Source organism: Lonchura striata, chromosome 4 (genome assembly GCF_050655825.1).
Source record: "Lonchura striata isolate lonStrDom1 chromosome 4, ASM5065582v1, whole genome shotgun sequence".
NCBI classification, from domain to species: Eukaryota; Metazoa; Chordata; class Aves; order Passeriformes; family Estrildidae; genus Lonchura; species Lonchura striata.
The window spans coordinates 41,958,908-41,976,210 of record NC_140706.1 but is presented as its reverse complement, the minus strand read 5'-3'; the positions used below and the strand labels follow the sequence as shown (position 1 = coordinate 41,976,210).

Sequence of the window (17,303 nt, the reverse complement as noted above, 5' to 3'; positions counted from 1 at the left end):
TACGAGTGAGAGGTGAAGGGATAATGACAAATGTTCTCATTTAACATAAAATAGAAAGTTTCTGCCAAGATGTAGACAAAAATTACTGTAGGAAGTTTAAGAATGATGAAAAGACACCCATATATTTGTGGGGGAGGCAGTAAGAAATCAACATTTTATTTTGCAGGAAATCAATGCAAAATATGTTTAATATGTCAAATTCAGGTTATAGTACACTTTCATCTATAGTTAAGCCAGTTAACATGTGGTTGTTCTTACACCACTAGTGCTCAGCTGACACAATGTACTGGGCTTCACAGAGATTATTGGAATACCTTTTTCCTGGTGTTATTTAGTAAGAAGTGCTCTGTTTCTGCTGTGGAGAGAGGTGGGAGGGGTAGTCCCTGTGTCAGTTCTCTGTAAGCCAGTCCATTTCTATGTCCCCACAATAAATGTCTTCTTCCTTACCAGGAAGGCAGAAGGAAATGAAAAAGCAATAAAAAAAAGAGGAAAGCTACCTGACAGTACCCTTCACTATTGCTGGGAAGTACAAGGAACAACAACAACAAAAAAAACATAGGATGTAAAAAAGGAATGGGGGGTAAGGAGCAGGAAAATAAAAAGGCGAAAAAAGAAAGATCTGACAGGCAGGAGGAATTAAAAAAAAAATAGAAATCCCCTTAATAGTGCAGTCTCCATTTGTTTGAGTGCTTGCAGAGAAGAAAATAGAATTGTTTGCATGTGTGTAGTCCTGTAAGTCCAGTAAGAAAGAGGTTCTTCTTTGTTATTTTTATATTTTTCCCAGAAAAACTCCACATACAAACAAACAAACAAACAAACAAAACCCCAAAACCAAAATGAAGTTCCAACATGAAAAACACAGGGTTTTTTTTCTCCCTATGAATTTTGAGCTAGCTTCTCATTATCTTGTAATGATTTGTCTGACTAGATAACTTGAGATTAATGAGGTCACTGTAGCTTGGTATTTATTTACATTTACTAATATCAAACAACACAGTTTAATAGGGCGGTGGGGGAAGGTATTGCAGGATTTGTTATGATGAATTAGAAAGCCAGCTTCAATCAGTTTTTAGCAGTATGATGAGCCTATTCAAAATTTCCAGAATTTGGTAGCAACTAGATTCTGACTTTGCTCTGTAAGTAGCCCATTAAATTTTAACTCTGTGCAGACCATATTAAGAAGTTGCAAACCAAATTGATCCAGGAATAAAATCTGAAAAGAAGAAACCCATACCTACAGTACTGGTTTGCCATCAGTAAGCATTTGACATGGCAAGTAGTTAGAATAAAAGGGAAATATTTATCTGTACAAAACAACATTTGCAAAACAGAGGTCAAACTAATTTTATTTGCAAGTGTTCTTGCTTTTCCAGTGATGAAAATACAGTACTGTATTCCATCGTCTTCTGACACAGTAGGATTTCCAGAATAGTATCCCTCTAACTACTCATAATAGTTCCCCACAAAATCAAGGGTAGACCCATTTAGATACTGCATAACAGTATCTAAAAGAGGAACTTCCTGAGCTTGTTCAAGAATATTTTTGTGAGCAATAATTTCTATAGAAAATTGAGAGAGAATATGTATAGGAACTAGGATGTTAGCATATATTTGTCTTCTCACAGCATCCAAACAAGTAAAAAATGGCTGGAATTCATCATACTTAACACAATGCAAACAGAACCTTCTTAACAAAAAGCAAACCAGTAATATTTATAATTACATAATTACAAAGCTTTATCTAATTTAAAAGATCAGGGACTGAAATACTGAATGAGAACTACTTTTATGCACAAGAATTATACTTGAACATATTTTCAATATTGCTAAAACAGCATATAATTTGAATGCCTCAAATGTGTTGTCAATTTGTGCAAAATGTGTGGCAATTTCTCACATAATTTTAACAGCTGAATTAAGATCATATTCAGAGACTGTGAAGGAAGAGTAGCAGAAACAGTCCACAGGAGTGGACTACAGTATATAAATCAAACATTTCCCAAAACTGAGCTTATTTATGAAGAAATACTAAAACATTTGCTAGATTTGAATTCTTATGCATACAGGAGTCAATTCCCTAATGTGATTATAAAATGTGAAAAAGGCTAAAATATGTTGCAGCATACATGCACTTTATGGTGTTTGCTCCCTGCACTCCTAATTCTCTGAGCTTCGTGCTCCCTTTCGAAGCACTCTGCAGCTGCTTTCCTGCTGCCAGCCTGCCTGCCTGCCTAGGCTTCCTTTAATGGACATCAAGCCACTGTGGGAAAGAATCCATTTGCAGAGCTCATCCATGACAAAGTCAGGGTGCTGCCAGGTCATGCACCTGCAGAGGGATCCGAAAAGTTATTCAGGATCAAACATCTTAAGCATAGTCAATGTTTAGTAAAACACATGACAAAGATTTCATAACAACTCACTGAGGACAGGAAGGATGCCATAACAATTTAAGTTAGAGGAGGATGCAAAGATTTTTTTCAATTGCCCAAGATGGAACTTGTATTTAAAATTGATAGTTTCCTAAATATGACTTCATAAATGAAATAATTTTATCATCTGGCCAAACATCACTGCTTCCTTGCCTAAAAAGAGGTATTAATACTCGATCAGTACAAACAAGCATTACACTCATCCTTCAACTAAAAATAAGAATGTTGGGCAAGAAAGCAAATCCAGCTGGAAGATGTTTCCACAGGAAGTCTGACTGCCTCTGTCTTCCAATGAAAGTGAAAACCAAGAATCCTATTTATCTTTCACTGCTGTTACAACTTTTGTAACATTCCTGTGACCCTCCATGGTAATTTACCGTGAGAACTTCACAAAATTGTATTTCTGTACACAAGATACAGACAGATTGTTAGAACACACATAGCAAATCTTATCTGCCCTCCAGGAAACAGCAGTTTACCCAGAAAACTTGCAACAGAAACAAAAATCCTTTTGATACTCTAAAAGTTTGTGTTCCAGGACAGCTTGCTTGGAGGTGTATGAAGTCCATGAAAGAAGAAGGAACCTGTGCTTTTATTAATTCATTGAAAAAACTCTTCTTCAAGGCAGACTTGAAACTGCAAAACTTTCTTTGTTGAAAATGCAGACATTAATCCTGATAAATACTCAGATCTGACTGATCGTGGCTGAATAACTGTGAGAAAATGACAGGTAGTACTTGAAAAGGGAGTCTTTCAGTGAAAAAGACTGAAGGCAAAACATCTACTATTGGTACCCTTTTGATATATTTTCAAACAGCATGAGACATGTTCCCAAAGAAGGAATTTATGACCCTTAAGTAAGAGTGATTTCTAATGGTGAGGATTTAACATTGTCCAGAAAGGGCCATACTGAGTTAGATGTGGAAAAATCACTGAAACCTCTTCTGAATTTGATGTAATTTGGTAAGATGCCTTTAGACACACCAGTGGTAATATGTCTTCCACAGTGTTTTCAGCTTCCTATGGCAAGAACAGATGTATCAATAAAAGAATACTAACCAGGTGGCAGAGGTATCAAAACCCCACAATTAATCTCAGTTCAGATGTTTTTAGATAGCACAAGATTAAATTAACTCTTCATCTGGCATTACGCCTTTTGGCATCTAGATTGATCTTAAAAGGCTCTTAAAAAGGCACAGTAAATGATACAGTGTTTTTGAAGTTTTTGAAATTTTCATCCATTGTCAAGCTTAATTCTCATTTCCTGTTGTGTAAATCCCAATTTGATTACTAGTGCCATGGATTACTAGTGCCATGTCACCTTTATATATTGTGCGCATCTCCTCTGCACTGGAGTGGAAAGGTAATGTGTTTCTCATGGGAGACTCTTAACGAATGCCATTACATGGTAATCTTGAAAATGCATCATTACACAGTGGGGTAGAAATTGCAATTACAAACAAGAAGCATGAAAAAAAAATCAAATTTACAAAGCCAAACATTTCCATGCCTTGAAAAAAGATGCACAGCACAGCCACATGATCCCTTTGTTATTGGTTCAGTAATTCACCAATTAGATGTGAACTGAGCCAGGGAATCCATGAGGACTCTGACTGACCAGATTGACCTCGCAAGCGAAAACACAAATGAGCACTACAGCCAAACTGACTTCTACCTGGAGCACCGCACATTTGCAGCAGTGCTATTTCTAGTGTCAGTGGTAAATGCAAATAGGAATCATTTTAGGCTGCCATAAACATTACATTGCCTGCATTAGGGAGAGCACAGCCAGCAGGAGGCAGAAGGTAATGCTTCCCCTCTACTCAGCACTGGTGAAGAATCTGAATTTCTGGGTCTAAGCCTGGGCTCCTCAGGACGAGGGAGAGGCATGGACTTACTGTAGCAAGTGCAGCAAAGGGCTGCTAAAATGGTTAAGGGACAGCAGCATCTGATGTACAAGGAGAGGAGGAGACAGCTGTGACTGTTCAGACTAAGGAAAGGGAGGCTCTTGGAGATCATATCCACAGGTATAAATATCTAATGAAAGAGAAAAGAATAGGGAGCTGGACTCTTCCCAGTGGCATCCTGTGTAAAGACAGGAAGATGTATATTTCACAAATTGAAATACAGGAAATTCCTTTTAAATATAGGAAAATAACCTTTTTTTTTGCTGTGAAGGTTGTCAAACACTGCAATGTGATGTTTAAAGATGTTGTGGAGTCTTCGTCCTTGAAGACACTAGAAATTTGGCTGAACACCATGCTGAACAATGAGTTCTACTTCACCCTGCTGTGAGCAGCAGGGCTGGATTAGTTCAAGTCCAGAGGTAACTTCCAGCCTCATCTTTCTGCCATTCTGTTATCTGCCAGCATCTCCAGTCCCACGGTGCTGGTGCCTGAAGCCATCCAGGCTGAGCCATGAGCTGCTCAGCACCACAGCTCTGGGCTGCAGCTTTCTGTATTTTCAGAAATTTCAGTTGCCATGGGGGAGATGATACATTTGAGAGGTGCTTCTTTGAAGACATCTGATTTGAGAACTTGAATTAAATACAGCAGATGTCAGTAAATGGCAGTTTAGGAGTGTTAATTATACTCTGAATTATGATGCCTTTATATTTCATTATACATATATCTTAGCACTATTTCATATAATACAATATTTCCATCTTATTGGTCAAAAAAAACACACTTTATTTTATGGAAGAAAATTAAGAAAATTATGCCATTTTTAAGTGTGACATAAGTGTTCCTTAAATAAAATGTGATATCTTTTTTGCTATTTGTAGGATCTTATGAATCTTATGGAAGGAATTTTTTTCATTGAATTTTGTTTGAAGAACTAACTTTCCAATGACTACAGTAAAATGAATACTGCCTTGTATTAATACTTCAATTAATATAATTTGAAATACTCTTCGCTTCTTTCAAATACACATTGCAAAGATCCTATTCCTAAGCATGTTCTTTGTTTATTCGGTGCTAGTACACACATAACAAGTGACAGGGATGAACAGTGGCTTTCCAAGAACTATGGGAGATCTTTGTGTGCTGATGATTCAGCTCCTCACCAAATGTCCACATTCGCTGTTCTTGTCCAGCGTTTGTCACTCTGGTCACAGCCGGTTTACACTGCAGTGATCATCATATCTAAATCTGCATGGCACATCCTGGAATAGGAATTCTTTGCAACAGAAGCTCTTACTCCTTTTGGTATAGAAACCTGATAATGGAATTCACTTCTATCAGTTGCTCAGAGATGTTTGTAATTTTTTTTTTCCAGAAATGTCTGGTTCCCCGAGGCAAGAAAAGTGAGACTGAAAAGCCAGTTAGAGTAGTTTGCAAATGAGGGCAAACATTAGCAGGCCCTTGCCTTGAGACTAATTTTTGTTTTTGAAGGCAAGACACTGCATCAATGCATTATCTATTAATACAGTAGTTTTATGAGGTACACAATGTCCTATGCTATTTATCACTCAAGTTTCATATTGCTTGTCAATGACTTCAGAAATGGCAACAAATTGGGCTTTGGCAGATTATTTTCTGTTGACTAACTGGTGGCTGAAGGAATTAATCACTTCTTTAGCTGACAGATTTCTTTTAACATGGCAGGCAGGAAGCATGGTGTGAAGCAGATATATTTATTAAACCATCTTTCAGTTCTGACAGTCAGGGAGGCAACAAAACATTCACACCTTAAGTTTGATAACCTCTCTTGCATAAAGTTGGTTTGTTCAAAACCACTTGGAGATGTGATACTTTTATTTCAGTTGATTTTGACACTTGCTTCCACACAATCTTATTAAGGTGCAATAGTCAGTGAGTGACAAGAAATAATACCCCTTTTCTCTTGCTGTGTAGGTATGGTGCTCCTCCAAACTTATCCTTCAGCTTATGACAGCTGTTTTTCCTGGTGAAATTTTCTGTTTGCTTCCATGTGACTTTATAAGGCAACTGTTCCTACTGTGAACTTGGTCACTGTTAATTGTCCAAGCCCAACACAATTATCCTCCTAGGCTTCCAAAAACTATCCATTGGTTCCATGCAGTGAAAATATCATGAAAATGCCTTGGCAAAGATTTAAAATTTGTTGACTTATCATTCTTGTGGCATACAAGAATGAAGAGCACAATTTCAGACCTGGGCAACGCTCTTCAAGGAGTGTTTTATGAATTTGTTCTCTAAATTGAAGTTGGCCATCTGATATGCTGATGTTGTGTAAACGATTCTTTTTTCTGTGCCTATCTGGAAAGGCGTTTCCCTTCTTTCATTGCTTAGGTATGAGCTTAAATAGTAGCACTCCAAGGCAATAGTAAAAAAGGTAAGCATCACATATTGCACGGAATATCATTCGCAACAAGTAAATATAAGCCGTGGTAGAGAAAATGCGAATAAAACAAACATGGCAGCACACGTTTCCGAACAGAAGGGTATGTGGAAGGATTCTGGTGTGGAAAAGACGCCAGTAAGCACAGCGGCTTGCCCCCATGACACAGGCGCTACTCGCCGGAGCCGCAGGCAGAAGCTCCCGGCTGCGCAGACTGGCATCTCTCGAAGCCCAAGCCCGCAGGGCGAGCGGGCACTGGCGGGGCGGGGGGCGGCGGAGGGCGGCGGAGGGCGGCGGGGGGCGGCGGGGAGCGGCGGGGGGCGGCGGGGGGCGGCGGGGAGCGGCGGGGAGCGGCGGGGGGCAATGGGGAGCGGCGGGGAGCGGCGGGGGGCGGCGGGGGGCGGCGGGGGGCAGCAGGGAACCCGCGCCCCGCTCGCAGCCCGCGGCGCCCCGCGCCTCCGGCCATCCCCGCGCAGGGGCCGCTCCGCTCCGCGCCGGCGGCGGCCGGCACGACTGGCAGGACTGGCACAGGACCGGCGCGGCTCGGCGCGGCTCGGCACAGCCATCGCGCCGCCCCCGGCCGCCGCCCCCGCCCCGCCGCCGCCCTGATTGGGCCCGCGGGGAGGCCCCTCCCGCCCGGGGCCGCCGGCCGCGCCCGCTCCCCAAATACACCTTGGCGGCGCCGGGGAGCGGCGGCGCCTGCCCTGAGCCCCTCGGCGGGGCTGCGGCCGCGGGCACCCGCGCCATGGTGAGTGGCGAGGGGCGAGGCGGGCAGCGAGCGGCGCCGGGGCGCGGGAGGGGCGGGGGGACCCTGGACAGCGCTGGCACGGGCGCCGGGCGCACGGCGGGGCGCGGCCGGGGCTGGGGTCCCTCCGGCCGGGCGGGACCGGCGCTGAGCCCCGGCGGCGGGCGGGGGCAAGGCAAGCCTTTCCCGTGAGCGCCCCGAGCTTTCCCGTGCGCGCCGAGCCCCGAGCCAGACATGGGCGTGAGCGAAACGGGACCGGTCCGGGGCTGGCAGCGCTCTTGGAGCCCGCCGAGGGCTCCAGCCACGAGCGCTGCTCCGGCGGCCTTTGTGCGTTGTGAGGCTTTCTAAGAATTCGCGAATTGCTGATGCTCGTCAAGCTAATCAAAGCCATTCAGGCTGGTGTTACTGCGTTATGCTTAGGTAAGGTTTCTTACCCGGTTTTCAGAGCAATTTCTGCCATTCCACCTCATGAATTAGACATCAACGTCATATTTCAGCACATACTTGCTGCTCTAACAATAACTTCATCTCTGCATCTGCTATTCCAATTATTTCTTTTTCCTAGGAAGAATAAATGAACCCCCAAACTGTGTTGCATTTGTGACGATTAGCAGTTTTTCAGTCAATTTTCTCCCTCTTCTTTTCATTTCAAGACTTCAGGCTTGTAATCCCTTTTCTGAGTGAATAGGTTTGTTTCTATGGCTAAAGCTTACTGGGCATTACTAGCTTACATTTAGTATTCCCTTTATAAAACCATCACTATCTATAGTCATCAGGCACTTGAAAACTTTTTTCTCTCATATATAAAGGAGTGCTTTTATACATCTTTTAAACATCTTATATGTGAAGCTTGATCTAATGCTGATTCTAAAATGGCTTTTTTTTCAGAGCTGATCACTTATTCTGGGGATGTAGTAAGATGGCTTTCTAAGTTCGAAGCATGATTTAACAGGGAAGAAGTCATAAGCAAGGATGCAGTGTGTCAGTAATGCTGTATTTGGGCTTTTCACTTCCACTGGACTACAGGTTACACTGCGCTGCATGTGGGTTGGTCTAAAGAGATGGTCAGACATTTGCTATTTGGAATACTAGTAGGAAAACCAAAATTTTTATTCACTTGGATTTTCCATTATTAAGTCAGAGAATACAGAATAATGTAATAGAGGAATATTTTCATAATAAATGTAAGAATTTAATTATATTTGTATGAATAGAACAAGGTGTTTTACTTATTTGGAAGTGGTCTAATCTTAGAATTTTTCCTAAGACAAAACTCCCAGTAGAGCCACTCCCTTTTCTTGTAGTTAGAATTAAGATTATATGTTTCCAAACTACAAAAAGCAGTCGTAAGGAAACATATACTTTAAATCATATAAATGGGTCTACTACTTTTCTAGGGTCAGGAACAAAAGGTGGTGACAGCCTGTACTGGGAAGAGATTCCTGTAACAGACCATTTTACATAATTAACCAGAGAAGATAAGCAATTCAGGCATCCAGAGAATGTATGCAAATGTGTTACAAATGTTCTCTTTGGAGAGAAGAGAATTGTAGAGAAGTTTCTTGCTTGGATTGTGTTGCTCTGGGGTGTTACATATGGCCATACGTTCTGATGACTGTTCTCTTTGCTTTGCCAGTAGCAAGAACCTTAAATGAACCAGGTGATTGTAAGGAAGTACGAGGAGTACTGTAGCAGTGAAAAAAAAAAATAAAAAGCATTTGCTGAAATCATACTTATCCAAAGCAGGCAGGAAAAGTATGGAAGGAGAGAGAAGGAAAGCACATATTCAGAATTCCTGCTTGTACTTCCTTTTTCTGGGGAAATATGTACCTTGCAGCTATCATGAGTCATGACAATGCAAGATCATGAGGCAAACATTGGAGGACAAGGTAAGGAATTTAGTTCTACTGGTGGTTTTTTTCACCTTTTTTGACACCAATAAAATGTCGCACCAAGGTCTTGATGTCTTCTCTTCCACTGGTTCACTTGCTGAGTACTTACTTAAATGAATCAAATTTTTTAATAAAACACAAAATGAGAAGTCAAGGTCCATAAAAGTAAGTACTCAAGTTGAGTATATTTGTCTTATTGGGATTAATGCTTTCTTTAAAAAAAATCTGTCCTTACTCTATGACAGTTTGTTTCAAAACAGATTCCACAGTGAAATCAAAACATAAGTAAGAGTTGATAATAAAATCTAGTATGCCAAATATCAGTAGCAGTCAAAACCTGGTTATGTCATGCCATAAATGATAAAATATCAGTGCTGTTACGAATATGAATGCCATCTGTTTAAAATTCTAAAAAAAAATAATACCAAGATTCAAAATAAGTAATCCAAGAAGCAAAGATAAAATTTGTAGCAAACACAGCTATTTTCCTTTTAACTGAAATGAGTTGTTAACAAAAAATCCTGTAGTATTGTACTTTAAAAAAAAACCCCAAAAACTAAAACCCAAGCACCTCAGTAATCTAAGCAAGCATATGATAGATTATTCTAAATTATCTGCAAGGAAATATGTGTAAGGAGGTACTGGCTGTATTTCGTATCTACTTTGTAGAGTAGCAACAGGTTTTAAATTTTTTTATAAAAGCTTAATAATTTAAGAAAAGTTCTGTATAGGTAAAAAACCCCTTATTTTTAAAAAAGTATTGGAAAATATAGGGTGTGGTTTAAAGTATTTTGTTGTAATGTTATTTAGAAATCATTACATTTCAGATTGCACATTTTATTAACAAATAAAATTTGGGCCATTGGAGGGCTGCCATTAGAGTTTCTTTGTTGATTCCTTGCACTTTTTGTCCTATTTACTTTTTAAAGATCTTTATTGTCTACATGTTTTAAAATTTACTGCATTTGTGTAGATGTTTGCCATTGCAATTAAGATTTTTAGCATTTGAAATTAAATTGGGGTCAAATCTCATATTTGACATTACTTTGAATATTCTTTCTAGCATGTTTTCACCATTTGAGATGAAGCTGTATGATGTTTGTATATTGCATGTATGATGTATATTCAGTGTGTCTTCCATGAATAGTTGTATGACAAGTAGAGATTCAAGTTTATCATTAAACATGTTATATTTTTAAGTCAGTTCAAGGCATGGGTTTTCATTCAACAAAGGAACACTGTTCAGGGCAGAATGAACAGTCTATTTATTTAGGCTGTTCATTAAATTAAATCTATTTAATTTTAAAATTACAATAGGATTTAAGCATGTGCTTAAATTGATTATGGCTTCTAGCTATGGTATAAACAACAAATTAATTTTTACTAATAAAGGCAGCAAAATTTGCTAGATAAAGCAGATTTTCTATAAGGTTTTTGTTTATAGATTCACATGCTTTGAGACAACTGAAAAAGCCATGTAAATATTTATAGTTAAGCCCTTTACTTGTGCCATAAATACTGACTGCAGCTCATTTAGTGATATGCTGTTCTCCCATTTTTTTGGTTGTCCTAATCAGGTGATGGCAGTTGTAGGTCAGTTCTAGGAAGTGGCTCACCACACAGGATATTTATTTTTGTAGATGTGGTGTCAAGAGCAAGCTGACATCTACTCCCTTTCTGTAGGAGTGCACATTTCACTGTTCTGCTGCTTCATGACCTAAGACAGAGCAAATACGATCCCTACAGATTACTTCACCTCAGAGAGGCTTCACCATGTCCTGTTCATTGATTCAGACCCCAGGCACCTCTGTGAGCTTCAGGACCTCCACAGGCCTTCAGTCTTTAGGAGAATCCTACCCTATCAGAACATTATATTCTGTGATACTGCCTTCCACTGGTTTCTCATTCATGTTTCCTATTATATGATAGTTTTGTTAAGTGGAATAGATGACCTTGCTAAGAATACTGCTGCTTTCAGATTTAGTTGGCATTAATTGTATTTAACAGGCATTCTCATTTGATTCAAATGCCCCCTTCCATGGTTCAGACCTTTACTGCTACGTTTAAGCACTCTCCAGCTACTTGAACTTGGCAGCATTGTGGTACACATTATTCTTGATTTTACTGCTCTGACTCTTTAAATTAGTTCCTTTGTATTACTTAAAGTCAATTTGTGAATTGATTTTCCTCTTGCATATTCACTATTCACACTCGAAGTAGCTGTTCCAAGGCAATGGTGCCCTGCTAGCAGAAGTATTCAAATGAACCCCCTTGTGCAAGTCAACCCCAGGAGGATAATTCCTTTCAAGGAGGGAGATGATAACCAAACTGTGACTTTGTGTTATTTTTGAGAGAGTATTTCTTTCATGAGAGCCCCTGTCGCTACTTCCTATGTATCTGCCTGTGAACAGAGGCCCTGGAGCTGTCTGGAACCCTCCCTTGGGATGGTTTGGCTATGCCTTGCACTTCACGCATGGCTATGCCCATTGATTGTCTCAGCTAAGTCCATATAGAAAATAGGTCAGCCGTGCAGTGGCTCAGGAAGAAAGCTTTAATGTGTAGTTGTAATCTAGAAACAGGACATGTGTGTCATTTTGGAGGAGACTGCAACCGCTTCCAAAGATGTTATCAAGCATCGTGGAATCTAGCCCTTGGACAGCTATTTGTATTAGAGAGCTGCAGGGAATATCCCGTGCAAGTCATCCAATTTCCTCCCTGTGAATAAAGTTAAAATTTATTGTTAGAAGGTTGCATGCTAAAATTCTTTGATTATGTTCCCCTTCACATATGGAAATTGAAAGAAACATACATTTATGAAGTGAATCTGTTCCTCAGCCCAGTTCTGAGTTGTTCAGAACAAAATTACATCATGCTTTTGGGTAAAATATATTTTGGGGAATCCTCATGGTGGAATTCTTGAGTGTCACTGATTCAAGAGAGTGCAGTAAAACTTGTGGTTTCTGTGTACAGTACCTGCTGCTCAACTCTCCACTTCTAATAAATAGGGGCACAGAAACAAGTTTCTCAACAGTATATTAGACAGAAGTGTGTTGTGCAGTGATGACTGCCTTTCTAATGCTGACCAAAGTAAATGTGTGTTTAATTTCATTCTAACCTTGCATTTCACTTGGCACTTGATACAGCTGCAGGCTGGCAAAAATTGTTCAGGGAAAGCTGATTGCCCTACTCGGCAAACACAGAAACTCTTCACACACAAAAGAGCATTAGTAAAAGCCTGAATACAGAGGCACACCCCAGCAGTATTTCTGTTTTGTTACTGAGGAAAATTTGGGATTTTATGTTTGCTGATAATGATTTCTATGATTTGAAAACACAAGACAATATACTCAGGTGCTGCCTTCTGGTTAATAGGGAGGGGCGTCTGCTTACACAAATAGCTCTTTTTCTCCCTAGCCCTGACTGCTGGCATCCAGGACCCTAAAATACTCATTGCAGTTCCTGTTTTAAATAGAACTGCTAAAAATGGCAAAATTTCCATGTCTTCAGAGAAAGCATGTATCAATCTAACTTTAAATCTCCTTTTTTGTTGTTTTTGCCAAAATTGTGTTCATAGCTGTCTCTTGTCTCTGCACTGGCAAGCTGGAAGTGCAAAACCATTTGCCTTCATGATGAGAAAAATCTTTGGCAGACAGGTAAATTTCTGAAATTTTAGTGAAAATGGAGCCATTAGTCCATAGAATTCACAAGGCATATTTAGTGGTAGGATTTTAGAATTTCCCCATGGGAAGAATGGTATGTAGGGAGAGAGTCTTGTGGCTTAAGTAACTTGGCAAGCCTTTTGGTCAATGAGGAACTGATTTTTTTTTCTCAAAAATTGTGACAAATAATTATAATTAATTATATATTGAATTAAATGCTTATTTTGATACAGTTAAAGTTCCCAAACAAGTTGCATGATATTAAAAACCAGCCAAAGGGAAATGCATTTCCTTTAAGGAATTATGAACCCTTCAGAAGTAACAGAATGATGTTAAACCTGCTGTGTGTTAGCCATGAAGATTTAGTGTGAGGCTACCTTCCTTGTTCTGCTTGTATATTTGGCATCTGCATCCTATTATGAATCCTGTCTGCAAAATCTATTAGAATTTTATGGTGTAAAGTGTTTTCATCCCATTGTTGCTTTTAGAATCTGGCTGCCAATTTTTATAAGGTCAAACATGACTTTTGTAAATCAGTCATATCTACTAAACTGCCCAACAAACTTGTGCAATCTCTTTAACTTTTGCTAAGACATCTGGATTCATTTCCTAGCTCGGCTGCTGTCTTTTATGATCTCCAGCATGCCTTATTTCCCCACGTATAAAGGAGGCATTGTTATGCTCCTTTCATATCCCATTTTTCTGTCTTAGCTGTTCAGAGGGCAAACCCTTCATGTCAGACATCATCTTTTGCTGTATATTTCTGTATGGCCCTGCTCTTAATTGGAGCCTTCTGGGTTAAAATAAGCAAGGTATAGGCCTACCAACAGCAAGAGAGAGAGAGCAGAATGCAGAGTATCAGTGGCACTATTTCTGTGCTAAGCAACCTGCCCAAGGATGACCTCACAGAAGGTTTAATACCAGTATTTAAGTGTAAACAAAAGTTCTGCAAGAATTTTCACAAGAAGTGATCTTGCTGACTAAGCAGTGAGACCTTCATGAATGTTGGAAGGTAATGAAATATTTCTCTTTGCAGACAAAAACATCTGGTTGTGTGGTGGCAATGAAATAACACAGAGGAGACCGGTCTTTATCTCAAGTTAAGCACAGTTTGCAAAACCTTTTGATGTGCTCACGAGGCAGAGACCACATTTGTACTGTGACACTGAAAATCTGCTGCTGATCTGAAAATTAGTATATCAGCTTCGATCAAGTTCACACTTAGCCCTGTATGTCACATGCTCCAGATCTGTGGGAGAGGCAGCATGATTGTCTGTCAACTGTATGTGGAAAAAGTCATTGACCATGATAATAGTAAATTTTAGAATCAAGAGAGTCACGGCTAGTCACAGTTTAAAGTGTGCAGCTATACCATGCATGAGATAGAGGTGGGTGGGCATCATGTCAATGACTATTCTCGTAGCAGATTAGGGACTGGCACTTAGAAATGTCAGTAAAAACTGGCTTTAATGGTTGCTTGATATATGAAGTGTGGTTTCATGATATCTTCCTTTGAGTTTGTCTTTGAAAATTATTTGCACTTCTAAGTCATAGTAAGTTCTAAGCAAAAATGGGTTCAAACAATAGAGGGTAATTAAAAGGAAAAAGTATCTTTTCAAAGAGGGTTTGAAACAGTGGAAAGCAAGGACTGCTGATAGGATACAGGGTTATGATTTACCCGTAGCAAAACTGAAACAGAATATCTATTCCTGCCTGTATTGTGGCAAAATTTTGTTAGCAGTAAATTGGTATATGGAAAAATAAGATGATAAACTGAAATAAGAGAGTGGTAGTAGCAGAAAAGCATCTAATGGGGCTAATGTGTTAAAAAAAACCCGATTATATTGCCACTGTTGTAAGTTATATTGTAATGCTGGAATAAATATGCCAAAATAGGCAGTTGTATGGGTTTATATGACAAATTCTCAAGAGTTTTCTTTCCCAACTGTTACCATAGAGTAATGGAAACCACTTGTGATCTTTAGTAAAATATTAATAAGTGCATTCTGATCTTTAAACTTAGGTTTGGCACTCTGTCTTTTAGCAAAGAAGCTGCATTACTTAGGAATGCAATCCTAATGTCAGTTGGACATAGTATGGGCATTGTAGGATTTAGATGCCTGTTATAAACAGAGTTGAAAACCCAGAGCAAAGATTTAGAGCATGAATATGCTGCAAAGACACTTGTGATACTGTGAGAATTTAATTTCTCCATTGTCACAAGATACTTGTAAAGTTAGTGCTTGTGTCTTGTTAAAGCTTGTCAGGTACAAGTATTTGAAATAAATGTTTTGTATTTTCCACACCACCTAAAGTGTAAGCAGAAATGTCAAATATTTCTGACCCCATATAAAGGAAGACTATACACAGTGCAGCAGACTTGCCTTCCTCCCTGTGTTATTTTTACCTCTTGAGAATGCACTGTGCAAGATTTGTCGTGCTTCAAAATGCTCTAGAATGCCAAAATGCTTAAAAAATGTTGTCTTCATCTTGGCAGGAAATTCCTTGTGAAGGAGATACTACCTTTCTTTATCCTTAAACTTAAGTCTCTGGTTTGCATTCTCCAGGAAGTTGTGCATCTCATTCCCTCCCTCAGCCCAGCTATTCTCGTGGCTTCTCAGCCTTTACTCCCTCAGAAAAGGGGGAACTTGCTATGTAGTATCCTCTTTCTGTGCACGTAAATAAGTGCAGAGGTGAAACCCATTATTTGTCACATGATTTCTTTTTTCAAAGGTCCAGTGAACAATAATTTTAGCTGTCCAAGCAAAGGAGCATATCTCTTCAAGATAATATTCAAATAACATTCAAACCTATTTGATATACTCCTCTGGATACATATGCATTTGATATGGCCAGAATTTGATTTTGGTTCATTTTTAGGTTTTCTGCCACAGTTCACTGGCCAGTTGCTCTGCTCTTTCACCTCTGAAACAACTGAACTGTGTTCTTTGCTGCTTGGAGCTGTTATTCACAGAACTAGTATGCAACACATCAAGTTGGAGACATCCTGTTATATAGCTCAATTTTTGAAATGAACCTAATTTCTTAATATAATGGAAGAAAACAGGCGCTCACTGGTGGATTTCCATTTTACAGATTTAAAAATCAGCACATACAGAATTTGTAACTTATTTGTTAACTTTTTGTTGGGAAATTGTACTTGAAGGACCTTTGGTTTGGTACAGCCCCTGCACTTCAAGTGAGCCTTAGGTCTCTGGGTAGCTGAAGTGTTGAGACCAATATGTTTATAAATAACATTTGATTTTAGGTTGGGTTCTCAATGAAGTAATCTGAGATGACTCTGTTGCTACTTTTCTTTGGCTGTTGCTCCTGTTTGGGAGCTCCTTCAGACCAAGATGCTCAGCTGTGTTCTGTGCTCATTTTGCCTGGGGATTGAAGCCCAAAGCCTCCCAGCACTGAATCATAAATTGCCACACCTTGGACTAAGAACTGGATGCCCATATAGTTCCTTACCTTCTGAGAGGTCTGCTTGTGTTTATGGGTGATTGCTGGCACCAATGCACTTCCATGCTGCCTCACTGGAATGCAGGTCAGAGCCTTGAAGGAACCCAGGTAAGTAATGCTTCTGTCCTGGGATCTCAGATACACGTGCAGCATGAACTGGTATTTCAGAAGGCCTGATGGAGAGAGAAAAGAGGTTCCTTACAGATATATTATAAAAGACAAGTGGAATAGCCTTAAAAAAAAAAAAAAAAAGTAAAATTATGAAACGAAAACTTAAATCAGTAACAATGGACATCTAACCTTTATGTTCCAAATCAATGCCATTTAAAACAAAATACTAGAAGATAACATAGGAAGTTTTTACCTTTTTATTATCACAGGGCAGCCTCATTAAACAGTGCTGCAAAACAAGGTATATCATTTCCAGCCCCCCAATAGGTGCTAGTGCAGCAAACCAGTGAAACTAGAAATTGAATCTTGATGGCCAAATCAAAGTAATAAACATGTGTTCTTCCTTAATTGTGCATCAGAGAGAGTAATACATAACCAGGAGAGTTGGCTGAAACACAGAAACAGCAAACAAAAAAATTCTCCTAAAATCTAAAATACTGGAAATGCTGGAAAGCTCCATGAAATTAGCATGTCAACAGGTTCTATAGGCCATACTGGTAGATTACAGAAAAATTATTTGCATAAAAACCTACCAAGCTTCAGTGGATTTGTAGTAGAGAGAAAGCACTTTATGGACAGCAAGAAAAATGTCCATTCCATCGCAAATACTTTTGCTCTA

At 39.6% G+C, this 17,303-nt stretch overlaps 1 protein-coding gene across 4 annotated transcripts in view; it reads left to right on the top strand.

Moving 5' to 3' along the window:
* The first annotated feature begins 7,353 nt into the window (after window positions 1-7,353).
* The window catches only part of GUCY1A1 (guanylate cyclase 1 soluble subunit alpha 1), a 34,656-nt gene continuing 24,706 nt past the window's right edge, over window positions 7,354-17,303 (top strand). The window contains exon 1 of one of the 4 annotated variants that reach the window (XM_021544763.3): window positions 7,354-7,500. The gene's annotated coding sequence lies outside the window, so the exon portion shown is untranslated. The other 3 variants (XM_021544765.4, XM_085578017.1, XM_085578018.1) reach the window with 3 other exon arrangements.